This window comes from Aulonocara sp. 'chitande type north' Nkhata Bay, linkage group LG12 (assembly GCF_057382095.1).
Source record: "Aulonocara sp. 'chitande type north' Nkhata Bay isolate Kocher_YH1m ecotype deep benthic linkage group LG12, A_spYH_male_GT1.1, whole genome shotgun sequence".
NCBI classification, from domain to species: domain Eukaryota; kingdom Metazoa; phylum Chordata; class Actinopteri; order Cichliformes; family Cichlidae; genus Aulonocara; species Aulonocara sp. 'chitande type north' Nkhata Bay.
Window position 1 is genome coordinate 35,314,784 of NC_141355.1, and position 12,065 is coordinate 35,326,848.

Here is a 12,065-nt window from a genome sequence, read left to right on the forward strand (position 1 = left end):
ACACACACACACACACACACACACACACACCTATACACATACACACACACATGCACACACGCACACATACACACATTAATCGGCATCCTCAACACAGACTGAGACGCCCTTGGACTGCTGCAGGCGAGGTGAGTGGGTAAATATTTGCAACCTCCTTCTATGTGTGCATGATTGTGTGTGTGTGAGTGTGTTTATACTGTGTGAGAGTTTTTCTGAGTTGTGTGTTTTCCATCCTGTGTGTTTGTGTGTGTGATTGTTTGCATGTCTGCATGTGCTGGTTTGCCTCTGGCCTCTGCTCTTTGTGTACAATGTGTGTGTGCATCTAAGTGTGCGCGCGTGCGTGTGTGTGTTTATGAGGCACACCAGAGCCAATGAGACTTGTGCTTTGCACCAGACCAAAACAAATCCACAAAATAATGCTGACTCTCTTTCAGAGGAGTGTGTGTTTTTGTGCAGGCATGCATGTGTGCGTGTGTTTGTGTGTGAGATCCTGGAGAGGCCCGAGTCTGTCTGGAAACTTGTCAGCTGTTGGGAGATGTGTGTGCGTGTGTGTAAACTGGTGAGGTAGAGGCTAATATTCGTGCCAGTGCTACTTGTCAAAGTGTAGTTTTTTTCTCTCTCTTGTGGCTCTAAACTGCTGTAGAGAATTGGAAGAAAAAAATCTCCCCACGTCTTGCCTGTTGCATTTCCCTCACAAAAGGTCCTCCTAATAGTTTAAGAAAGTTACATTTAGGTCATTATTAAAGTAACGCTTTAGAAAGTAAGTCACATGTCAAGGCTTTTTGCTGTGTCAGCCTTTAAAATGCCTAAAAAGCACAGACTTGATGGTTTTGCCATTAAAAAAAATGCAGATGAAGAGGTTTGGAATAGTTCATTGTTTAAACTCATAACACCTAACAAACTGCCACTGATCTATTAAATGTTAGGTTTAGACAATGTCTACAGTTTTTTTTAACCTATTGGCCATGTACTTAAACAAAAATACACAGTAGGGTGATATTTTGTAATTTCTTAAAATATGCTTTCTTTGTGTAACTCTAAAATACAAGTCACCATTGCTGATGATCTTAGCACAAGTTTCCAAATTTAACCAAAAACCAATTTTTTAGAAAATTTAAATGACTTTTGTTGGGAAGAATTATTATTTTGTTGGTCCTCTGATTGCTGAGCGTATTCAAAAACAAAGGCAACTCACTGACTGAGTGAATGACTTATATTTCCAAAAGCTACTGCAGGAGGCCTGGGTTTGAGTTCTGCCCTCTCTCCCCCTTTTCCTGTCTATTCTACTATTCTGTCTAAAATAAAAGTGAAACTGTCCACAATGGGGCGATCATGGCTCAAGAGCTGGGAGTTCGCCTTGTAATCGGAAGGTTGCCGGTTCGAGCCCCGGCTCGGACAGTCTCGGTCGTTGTGTCCTTGGGCAAGACACTTCACCTACCGCCTACTGGTGTTGGCCAGAAGGGCCGATGGCGCGATATAGCAGCCTCGCTTCTGTCAGTCTGCCCCAGTGTAGCTGTGGCTACAACTGTAGCTTGCCTCCACCAGTGTGTAAATGGGTGGATGACTGGGTGTGTAAAGTGCTTTGGGGTCCCTAGGGGGGACTAGTAAGAGCGCTATACAAATACAGGCCATTTACCACAAAGAACGACATATTCTGGTGGGGTCATTATCAGAATACAGTTCAAATAGATGAAAGAGGTCTGTAACCAGCCAGCTCCACAGTACAAGAGTTCACGTTACAATAAATTGGACTGAGCTCATAGAGAAACAGAGTTAATTGTCTAGTGAATTCACAGTTTGGAGTGTCATGCTTCCTGCACGCTGTACCAGGCTCCACCCTTGCCGAAACCAAAACAAGTATTGCGAGTAGAGCAAATGTGTCTGAAGTGGACCGCTCCCTGCTGTGAACCACATGCAGAAGAGCAACTTCGGACAGCCTGATTTGCAGAGGTGTGGACTCGAGTCACATGACTTGGACTCGAGTCAGACTTTTACACCAATGACCTGGGACTTGAATTGGACTTGAACCGGTTTACTTGAAAAGACTTGATATTTCACCCCAAATATAAAATTTAACATGCATATTATATAGAGATTGAAAATGTGACGTCATTCAGGGGTAAACCGCAAAGGATTCTGGGAACTCGTGGCAAGCGGTACTAGCACACGCAGGCTTTCAATTGAAATCAGTCACACAGCGATAAAAAGAAACACAAAAAATGGCAAGAAGCTGTTGTATTATTAACTGCAATAGCCGGTCGCATGACAGCCACGGGAAGCCGACGGGTAAAGAGATCGGTTGTTATCGGATTACGACGTTGAAAAGAAATTGTTCGAGCCATGTTTCCGAAGTAACAAAGACACGATGGATGGCCTGGATTGCAGCCATTCAAAGACCAAATATAACGTCCCAGAACACTCCAGCTCACAGGTTAGTCTGCTCCAAGCATTTACACGAAGGCAAGTCTTCTGTTGTAGTTAATACGTCATTTTCATAACATAATTGGTGATATAGGTTACAAGCAAGTCTGGCGCTGAACAGAAATTGTTGCGCTATGCTCCTTTGTTTATTGTGCATAAATAGTGAATTGTCCTGACACAATATTGCGTTTCGCTTCTGTTATTATGGTACATTGACAAAAATATATACTTTTATTCACAGGATAAAACAGGTTTTTTGTATCACTAATTGCCCAGTACGATTACAGCATACAGTATTATTGTCACTGCTACATTTCTGTGATGCGTACCAGAAATTATTTCCACTACTAATTAATTACCGTTGAGCTCAAAGGTCCTATTAATAAACGGTTAATGAATGTGTATTTATGAAGACAATTTGTGAGACTGGTAAACTTATGATACGTACGATGGTCTTTCGTTCTACACGGTGCATTTCAAGGTCCTGTACCCATCCGTCGGTAAACTGTACCTGGGCTTGTTGCAGTGACCTGAAGTTACTAAACTTCATGAGTGTGTGCACTCACTCCAAGAACCGTATGATTATAAATATGCATATAAATATGCTACGATGAGATAGCTGACTTCATCTAACTAGCAAATGTTTTCCAGGCTACGTTGGTGATACAGTTTTTTTTAATGTGTATGATATTTTTGTCATGCGATTTTAAAGCCAGTCCTACAACCGCATCCAAGAATAACATGCAGCGTATCTCAGAACTGTCGGTGAAAATTATTCTTGGAGCTAGGTTTAATTGAGCTGCATTTTAAAGAGGTGCAATTTCACAATTTGTGTATATTTTCTAAGTTCACTATTTTGTCATGTGTTGAGAAAAACACAGATTTTAAAATTACATGGTCTAATATTTACATTTAACATATAACTGCAACATGCTTTTTTCATTTTTTTTTTAAAGACTCGAAAGGACTTGAAATTCAAAGTTTCAGACTTGTGACTTGACTCGGACTTTTACACCAGTGACTTGAGACTCGACTCTGACTTGCCTGACATTACTTGAGACTTGACTTGAGACTTGAGGATAAAGACTTGAGACTTACTTGAGACTTGCAAAACAATGACTTGGTCCCACCTCTGCTGATTTGTTGGCTGTTATCCACAGTTCTGTATGTGTTTATATATAAATACATAAATGAGCTGCTGATTAGCATTACCCAATCAATTGTTGAGTTCCCTTAATAACGTTAATATGCTGGTTTTTCACAGATTGTAACTGCTCACAATAACAACAGAATTCACCTTTAGTTCGTGAACAAAGCACTGTTGCTCTTCACCAATGTGATTATCAGTCCACACAGATTTAGTCCAAGATTTAGCCTTTGACCACAATTTAGCCTTGTGGTCAAAGTGGATTACTGATTGGTTCGAGCACATTCAAAAGACCTGCTTCTTTTCACTGTGAGTGAGTCTAATAAAGATGAATTGAGCGTGGTCCTTCTCCTGGGTAAGCCAGCTCTGAAAAGTGAATCAATAAATAGGTCAGGGTTCAAGTGTGAGCAATTTAACCCAGTCTCTGTTTGTCCCAGGGGCATCTGAACTCTGCTGACCCATCTTCAACTTCTCAGACTGCCTTTCTTACTCATCCTTTGCGTCTTCCCTCCTTTCTGTTTCTTTTGCTCACTTATCCATCATTGTTGGCTCTCTTGGTGGCTTTTTTCCTTTCTGTATACAAGGGAAGGGCCTGGATCCTGTTTCAGCTTTGCATGCACACTTGAGAAAGGAAAAGAGTTTGGCTCAAGGGGTAAAAGGCAGGAGAATGAATCTTCCTGGAGACAAGCAGACATCCCCAACCGCCTCATACTCCTCCATGACGTTATCCGAATTTTGGGAAGCAATGACGCACTGGGATTTTTCTGCTCACTTATGTGTCATTGCACTTTTTATGTCAAAAGTATGCAGTTTACATCTAAATTGCATTTACCATTAACTCTAATTTTCTGGGTTCAAATATTGGAGAAGCATTATCCTGTTTACTCTTATGAGTTAGCTGTAAAGTGCGCCACAATTGTCATAAGTTGTGTTTGCTTTCTTGTGAAAAAACACAATATTTGCAAAACTTTCCAGACTCAGCAGAGAAAATGAACTGTTAATCGCACATTTGGTGCTTCAAGACACTGAAATCTGAATGTCTCCTGATGGCCAGACTGGCACCTTTCATGGCAGTTTGCTGTGTGAGAATGAATTTTAAATTACCAAGACAAGTTCCACTGCAGCCCACAGCACTGATGACTTCAGACAATGGGAACATGATATCAGTATTTCTGATACTCCTTCATCTGCTTCCTAGAGCAGATGAAAGAGTATCAGAAATACCAGGCTCCAATTTGCTACCGAAAAAAAATCTTTTTATATAGTACCCACAGATATTGGAGCGAGCTCCAACAATCACACAGTCCAATACGAACTGACGACAGGCAATAATGGCAAAGAAATAGATCAGGAATGATACAAGGGGAGAAAAAGTGCTCATTGCATCATGAGAAGTCCACCAGTAGGCTGAGCCTATATAAGTACTATGCAAAAACTAATTTTGATACGGTATGTGTAGATGCAAAACAGAGTCAATTACAATGAGCTTGCCTGCCAATATTCAGTATGACCACCTTTATTCTTCAACACAGCCTGAACTCTATTAGGCTCGTTAAGCAGTCTTCAGGAATACTTCTCCAGGATTCTTGAAGGAAATTCAAAACTCGTCTTTGGATGTTTGTTTCCTTCTGTTCCATTCTCTGTTAAGATGATCTCACACGGCTTCAATAATGTTGGGATCTGGGCTCTGGAGAGGCCAAACCATGACTGCTAGGATTCCACTTCGGGGTTTTTTTCTGTCTCAGTATGACTTTGCAGGATTGGTAGCGTGTTTGGGATCATGCTGAAAAATGGAGCTGGATGATATTGCATGGTGGACCAAAATCTGATGGTACTTTTCTCTGTTCATAATTCCATCAATTTTGACAAAATCCCCAAAACTAAAGGTAACCTCAAACTATGACAGAGCCTTTTTGATGTATGCTCAATCGTCCAGGTAAGGAAATATCTAAAAAGTAGATTCTGTTCATCTGGACTTAGTATTTTCAGTTGGGCGACACGTTTTCACCACCCATCCATAGCAGAGCCTGCACTGTGTTTTACAGATGACAGGGACCTTCACTTTTCATGCATACTGATGACTGGATTGCAGGATTTTTGTCCTATTTATTAAGGACGTGACTTTCAGATACTGTTTACCTGCTAAAGCTAGCTTTTGCTTTTTTAGGCCTGCCTCCACTGATCCAGTTTCCTCACATTTTTTAAGGACACACTATGCCAAGTTTGAACTCGACACTGGTTCATCCCTTGAGTTAGGTGTCTTCACGGGTCAGTGTTAAGAGTCTACTCTGATGTTCAGAAACAAGAACTGGGCTGACAAAGAGTGCAGACAATGTCCAAAAACAACTTTGTAAAACCTTCAGAAAGCCTGGAGAACCATTGCTCAAGAACCGAAATATAAAGAAAAGAGGGGTGACTTAAGGCATTTGCACAGCACTGTAGTAGAATACCTAAAGGATACTTCAAGGTCATCTGATCCTAACTATAAGCATTATCAAAAAAGAAAGTTTGAAATCTAATCCTAAAAGTAGAGAGGGAGATTGTTGGGCGAGTTTGACAGGCTCATTCGGTATTTCAGAAGACAGCGTTATCATTTATGGAAGATCATAGACAGAGTCCTCCTAAAGCCAGTGTGTAACATATATCTCATTGGTATTAACCCTTTAAAACCAGTCGGAGCGGGCACGGTCCGTTTTGCGCAACTACTTTTAAATCCCTTAGAACTGCAACCACGTAAGCTAGCGCAATAATTTTTTTTGCATATGAAACCGGAGGAGTTGTACTTACATCTTATGCCATCAGCTGTTTGTAACACTTCCTACGTTAGAATAGACGTCAGCGTGAATTATCGCGTGTCCGCCATTACCTGCCTGAAACCGGAAGTGACGTCATTTTCGCGAAAATGTAGTTTTTTACCATCAGGGCCTCATGAGCCTAAGTTATGTTTGACTTTCTGACTTTCTGTGTCGTTTCTGGGATGCTTAGAACTAAAATTGCACTGCTGGAAATAGTTTATTTTGATGCATATTCTGCTTTTTTGCAAATTTACACTATAATATTTATTTTCGTTTTTCCTGCAGTGTATAAAAATTGGTGTATTTCAAAAAGAAAACTATGAAGACACTCAAAATACATTTCCTGTGGTGGGAAACTATTTTGTGCAACTTTTTTGTATTCACAGTTTTGAGGGATAAGCCTCTTACATTTCTCTAACTAGAAATATATGTTAAAAACACAAAAACGATTTTCAATTCTTTTGTAGTTTATTGCACTTTCTTGCAATTTATGTAATTTCTATGCACTTAATGCATACATATTATTAAAATTTGGGCTATAATGGTTGTATTGATGTATAGCAACTTGAAATGCTCCCAAAAATGGCACTACAACATGTAAAAATATAATATAAGCTCTGGCGGACTTGGTTCTATGGTAGGTCTTAAAGGGTTAACAGAAGAATAGCTTTCAAACACAATGTAAACAATACGTAGTAAATTATTTGGTTATTTTCTGTCCAACTGCATAACTGTATCCATCTCCATTACATGTGGCCACCAGAGACTGGAAAGCATCCAATATTAGATAATAAAAATCAAGTATTGGTCTGATATATTGTTTGATATGTCAGACCGGTCTTATTCAGTCCAACCTCTCAGGGGACAGACAGACTACTGCTGTCTGTCTATCTGCTGAGGCTGCCAGTGCTACATAAACAAAACGGCAAGGCGAGGGGCCCCAGGGGGCCTTCAGGGTGGGGACGGCTCAGGGGTGAGGGAGGGAGAGTCAGAGAGGATGAGGGACTGTTTACTTTTGTCTTATGCCTGGCCGCCTGGGAAACGACAGCGGAGGAAAGAAGGAAAGAGGAAGACTGTGTCTGGATTGTGTGTGTGTGTGTGTGTGTGTGTGTGTTTATTTCACTCCAGGTAGAAGGTATTCCTTCTACCAGGACCAGATGTGTTTAGTTATAATAGTGCCTATGACTTATGATGCAGTTTACAGTGTATTTAAACTGGATTTTAGGGTAACATTTCTGCACGTAATATACTTGTAGTAAGGACCAAGAAAGATACAAAAAAGAGGATACTGTCGCTAATGAAACCTTCGTGAATACATTTGTAACTTTTGCACACGACTGTATAACGAAGAATTACAGAAACATTAAATCTTCTAACAGTGAGTGATAATATTTTTTAAGCGTTTTTGAGTCGCGGAGCATCGACTACCAATACATGGTGTTTTAGACGGCTGGGCAGGTGTGAGGAGGAGCAGACAGATCAATAAGTAAAAACATCAATGCCTTATTGTTATTTAATCGAAATGATTTGGGGAATGAACAGCCTCTTTGTCAGTTGTGCAATGCCTGGAGACCTTAAGGCTGTCCTCCCTCCTGTGTAAACGTCACACTCTGTCCGTGGCGTAGTCTTCCAGATCAACCTCAGCTAATAGAAACATCTGGGCCTAGTCTAGGCTACTTTTGACACTGAGAGCTCAATTATTAGACTAGCAAATGTTGTGGCCCAGACGTCATTAGGTGGGGCCTGCGGTGATATAACACGTACCTGTGGCTAAGTTAAATCTGCCAAACTCTTCCTAATTCAACACTGTCTGTTAAGCCCAGATGTGGCTCATCGAAAACTGTGGGCCACACTTGGAAACTTCGGAAAAGGAGTTGAAATTATTTCCTCAACAAGTGTCAGATATGGCTAATAGCTCACACCATGATAATTACAATAGCAGACCATCCAAAGTAGCACCAACTTTTGACATGTTGGCGAGTTCACTTTCTCAAAAGAGCAATTAGGGTTAAAATTAAAATACACTTGGGTGTAGGTTAATATCATTGTGCAAATATGCGTAAGCAGCAAAGAAGGAGATTTGGAGAAAGTGATTGACTGTGTGTGTTTGAGCGCGTACATTTATGCCATGATGTCTGCATACCTGTACGTGCACAATACTCAGTGTGCATGTGTCTAAGTGTGTGTGTACAGAGTCACGAACTGGCTGAGTGTATGCACATGTGTGGCTGTGTCTGACTGTATGTGTGTTTGGCAGCTGGCCGGGCTCCAGCTGCGTCTGGTTGGATAATGAAGTCCAGGTGCTGCTGTGCCTGCTTTAAGACACCTGTCACCAATATTTAGTGCCAGAGAAAGCCAGACTGCAAACAGGGGCGAGACGAGCTGCTTGCTTATTTTAACAAGGCTGCCTAACTGGACCTGAGGAGACAGGATGTACTATGAGATCTTTCCTAGAAGCTCAATGTGTATATGAACGTATACGTCTGCATATGCGTCTCTGGAGCTCATTTAACTCCGTCTGCTACTGTGGAGTCACATTGGTTCCCTGAAATTTAGCCTCAAAAGAAACAAGATTTTCAGGATTACAAAATTCAAAATAAATTAACATATATTTGCATCATTTGTTAAATATAATTTTAGGATTTTAAACTAAGGGAGAGAAAACATTTAATTTCAGCAGGAATTTGAACATTGTATCGCTTGCAGACTCGTACATACAATTGTTTGCTTAAAAAACATATTTTTTGTGGAGAGAAGCACTAGAACCCATCAAACATTTATATTTTATACATTTGTATTTTTCAGCTGGAAACACAGCCTAGGCTTAAGAAAGTGTGGTTTTAACTAAATCAGTTGTAATAGTTACGCCAATTCTGGACTGGATAGTCGACTGGACTGGATATAAATTTCCAATGGCTAGTCAGTATGATGGTGGTCTCGTCCTTTTGCCTTCAATGACCAGCAATCTCCACCTCACTTTTTTGCAGCTGAATATGAATGAGAACTACAGTGTCTTGCAAAAGTATTCAGCCCCCTTGAACTTTCCCACATTTTGTCACATCACAGCCACAAACATGAATCAATTTTATTGGAATTCCATGTGAAAGACCAACACAAAGTGGTGTACACGTGAGAAGTGGAACGAAAATCATACATGATTCCAAACATTTTTTACAAATAAATAACTGAAAAGTGGGGTGTGCGTAATTATTCAGCCCCCTGAGTCAATACTTTGTAGAACCACCTGTGGCTGGAATTACAGCTGCCAGTCTTTTAGGGCATGTCTCTACCAGCTTTGCACATCTAGCGACTGAAATTCTTGCCCATTCTTCTTTGCAAAACAGCTCCAGCCCAGTCAGATTAGATGGACAGCGTTTGTGAACAGCAGTTTTCAGATCCAACCTACTCTTGGTTGGGAATACGTTTCTGCTCAGTCGAGGAAGGTGTTGTTTACAAATGAGGAAAGAGTGCAACAGGACAGACTAACAGATGGATAGAGCCAAAAGTGGTGCGAATGCTGTGCCGGTCTGGTAGTGAGGAGATCCCTGAGCGGAAAGTGAAGCTGTTGACTTACTCTGCGACATATATTCCTACCCTCACTTCCCCACTGGAGCTGAGGTCATTTACCAAAAAGGGGAGATCTTGCACAGAAGAGGCACAAATGAGTTTCCTCTGTAGTGTGGGTGGACTCTGTGGGTGGAATTTAGTGATTCAGGACTAGTTCAGAATAGAGCTGCTGCTCCTCTACAAGTGAAGGATGTGGTTTGGGCACTTCATTTGGTCTGTCTCTTGAACACCTCTTAGGTGAGGTATTTCAGGCAGTACTTGATTGTTCTGGTACGTAGCAGGTAGGTGTTTGTGTTTTATACTTGGTAACAATGTTGCTAGCCTAACCCAACATGGTGATTGCGTCACAATTGACAAGTCAAAACAACATAACAAACAAATCAAATGTTATGGTGACTGTGGTTATTGATGTTTTTATCTCTACACACACCCTCTCATGGACGGTCTTTATCCTTCAAGCTCAAGTCCTCTATCAGAGGCCTGGGAGATTGAGGGTCCTGCGCATCACATGTTCCTCAGTGTGTGCTCTTTTGGACAGATATCTCAGATGTTGCTCCACGGATCTGCTGGAGACACTTGCTAAGTTTGGCACTTGTGGGCTGGGCTGGCCCCAACTGGGACCACTGTTACCTTTACCCTCCTCCTGGTGTAGCTACATCTATCAGTGTGGCCGTTTTCCTCTGCTTGTCCACCACTGCTCGGTTAGCCAACAGTTTGTTGTCTGTCTGTGGAAGTCCAACAGGATCTTAGTTCAGTCATTCTTAACCACCCTAAGGAATGTGTCCCATTTTGACATGGAGACTTACAGGCCACACACGGCACACATGTTCCTGTATACTATGCCAGCCACTTGGTTATGGAGTTTTATGCCTTGCATTTGTCCAGGAACTGGTAGGATTTCTCAATGTCAGCCACTTCTTGTATCTGGCAGTGGTACATGCCATGCATGGACCTGCTGATGCTGTTCCCAGCTACTTGTAGCAGTCCTTGATATCTGCAATTTTCCCTTCTGGTAGTTCAATCTCCTGAGTTCTGATTACCTTCCCTCTCTTTGTTATCATCCAGCTACACTTCTCCAATCCGAATGAAATTCCGATGTCATTGCTTTATGTCCAAGTGATGTTGATGAGTAAATCGATGTCTCATTCACTCTTGGCATGCAGCTTGATGTCATCCATGTAGAGGAGGTAGCTGATGATTGCTCTATTCCATAGTCTGTATCTGTAGCCAGTCTTGTTAATGATCTCACTGAGGGGGTTCAGAGTTTTGGAGAAGAGCAGTGGGGACAGAGCATTTCCTTGGTAGATCCCACACTACATGGTGACTTGTGCTATAGATTTGAAGTTGTCTAGTGTTGTACGCAACATCCCCATTGAATTCCTGATGAAGGCTCTTAGGATAATGTTGATCTTGTATAGCTCTAGGCATTCCAGGGTCAATGTGTGGGCTCACTAGGTGGTGTGCCTAGTGAGCCTAGTCTTGCAATCTTGAGCGACTGTTCTGTCTACCAGTAGCTGGTGTTTTGGCTGATAGTTGGATGGAACTGGTCCCTTCTGGGGATCCTTGGTGATCTGGACTGTCCGGCCTTCTGTTAGCCATTCCAAGTGTCTCTCGTTGATTAGTAACTGGTTTATTTATGTGGCCAGACGCTTATGGAGTACAGTCAGCTTCTTCAGCCAGTGGGCGTGAATCATGTCGGGGCCTGGTGCTGTCCAGCTGCTTTGCAGTTTCCAAGGCCTCAGGTATGGGCAGCTTGCTGAACCCCTTTCTTCATTGCACCTTTCTGCAGCTTACTCACTAATGTAACTATCCTTCCTCCAAATTCTCCTGTATCTTTTCTTGTGAAAAATGTAGCTAATGGATGATAGTCTACAAATAAAATGTATCTGCTCTTGAATCAGCACTACAGTTTGGTATGATAAAAGTAATCGGCAAACAGTGCTAAGTTAAAGGTATGTGGCTGCAATGTTCGAATGAACAAAAGAAAACTGGGATATGTTGCAGGAATTAATTTCTGTGCATTGAAACGGGAGCATTTACCTCTTCTGTGTCCCTTTCAACAATTAAGTATTGACTCTTACACTCCTCAAACTCATATATACAACTGCAGAGTCCTTTGAGTACCCTCCTTTTCC

General features: G+C 41.5%; 1 protein-coding gene across 1 annotated transcript in view; it reads left to right on the top strand.

Moving 5' to 3' along the window:
• The window catches only part of LOC147317947 (ADAMTS-like protein 2), a 34,794-nt gene continuing 22,729 nt past the window's right edge, over positions 1-12,065 (top strand). Inside the window, exon 1 of the mRNA XM_086315388.1 lies at positions 1-128. The gene's annotated coding sequence lies outside the window, so the exon portion shown is untranslated. The remainder of the gene's footprint in view (positions 129-12,065) is intronic.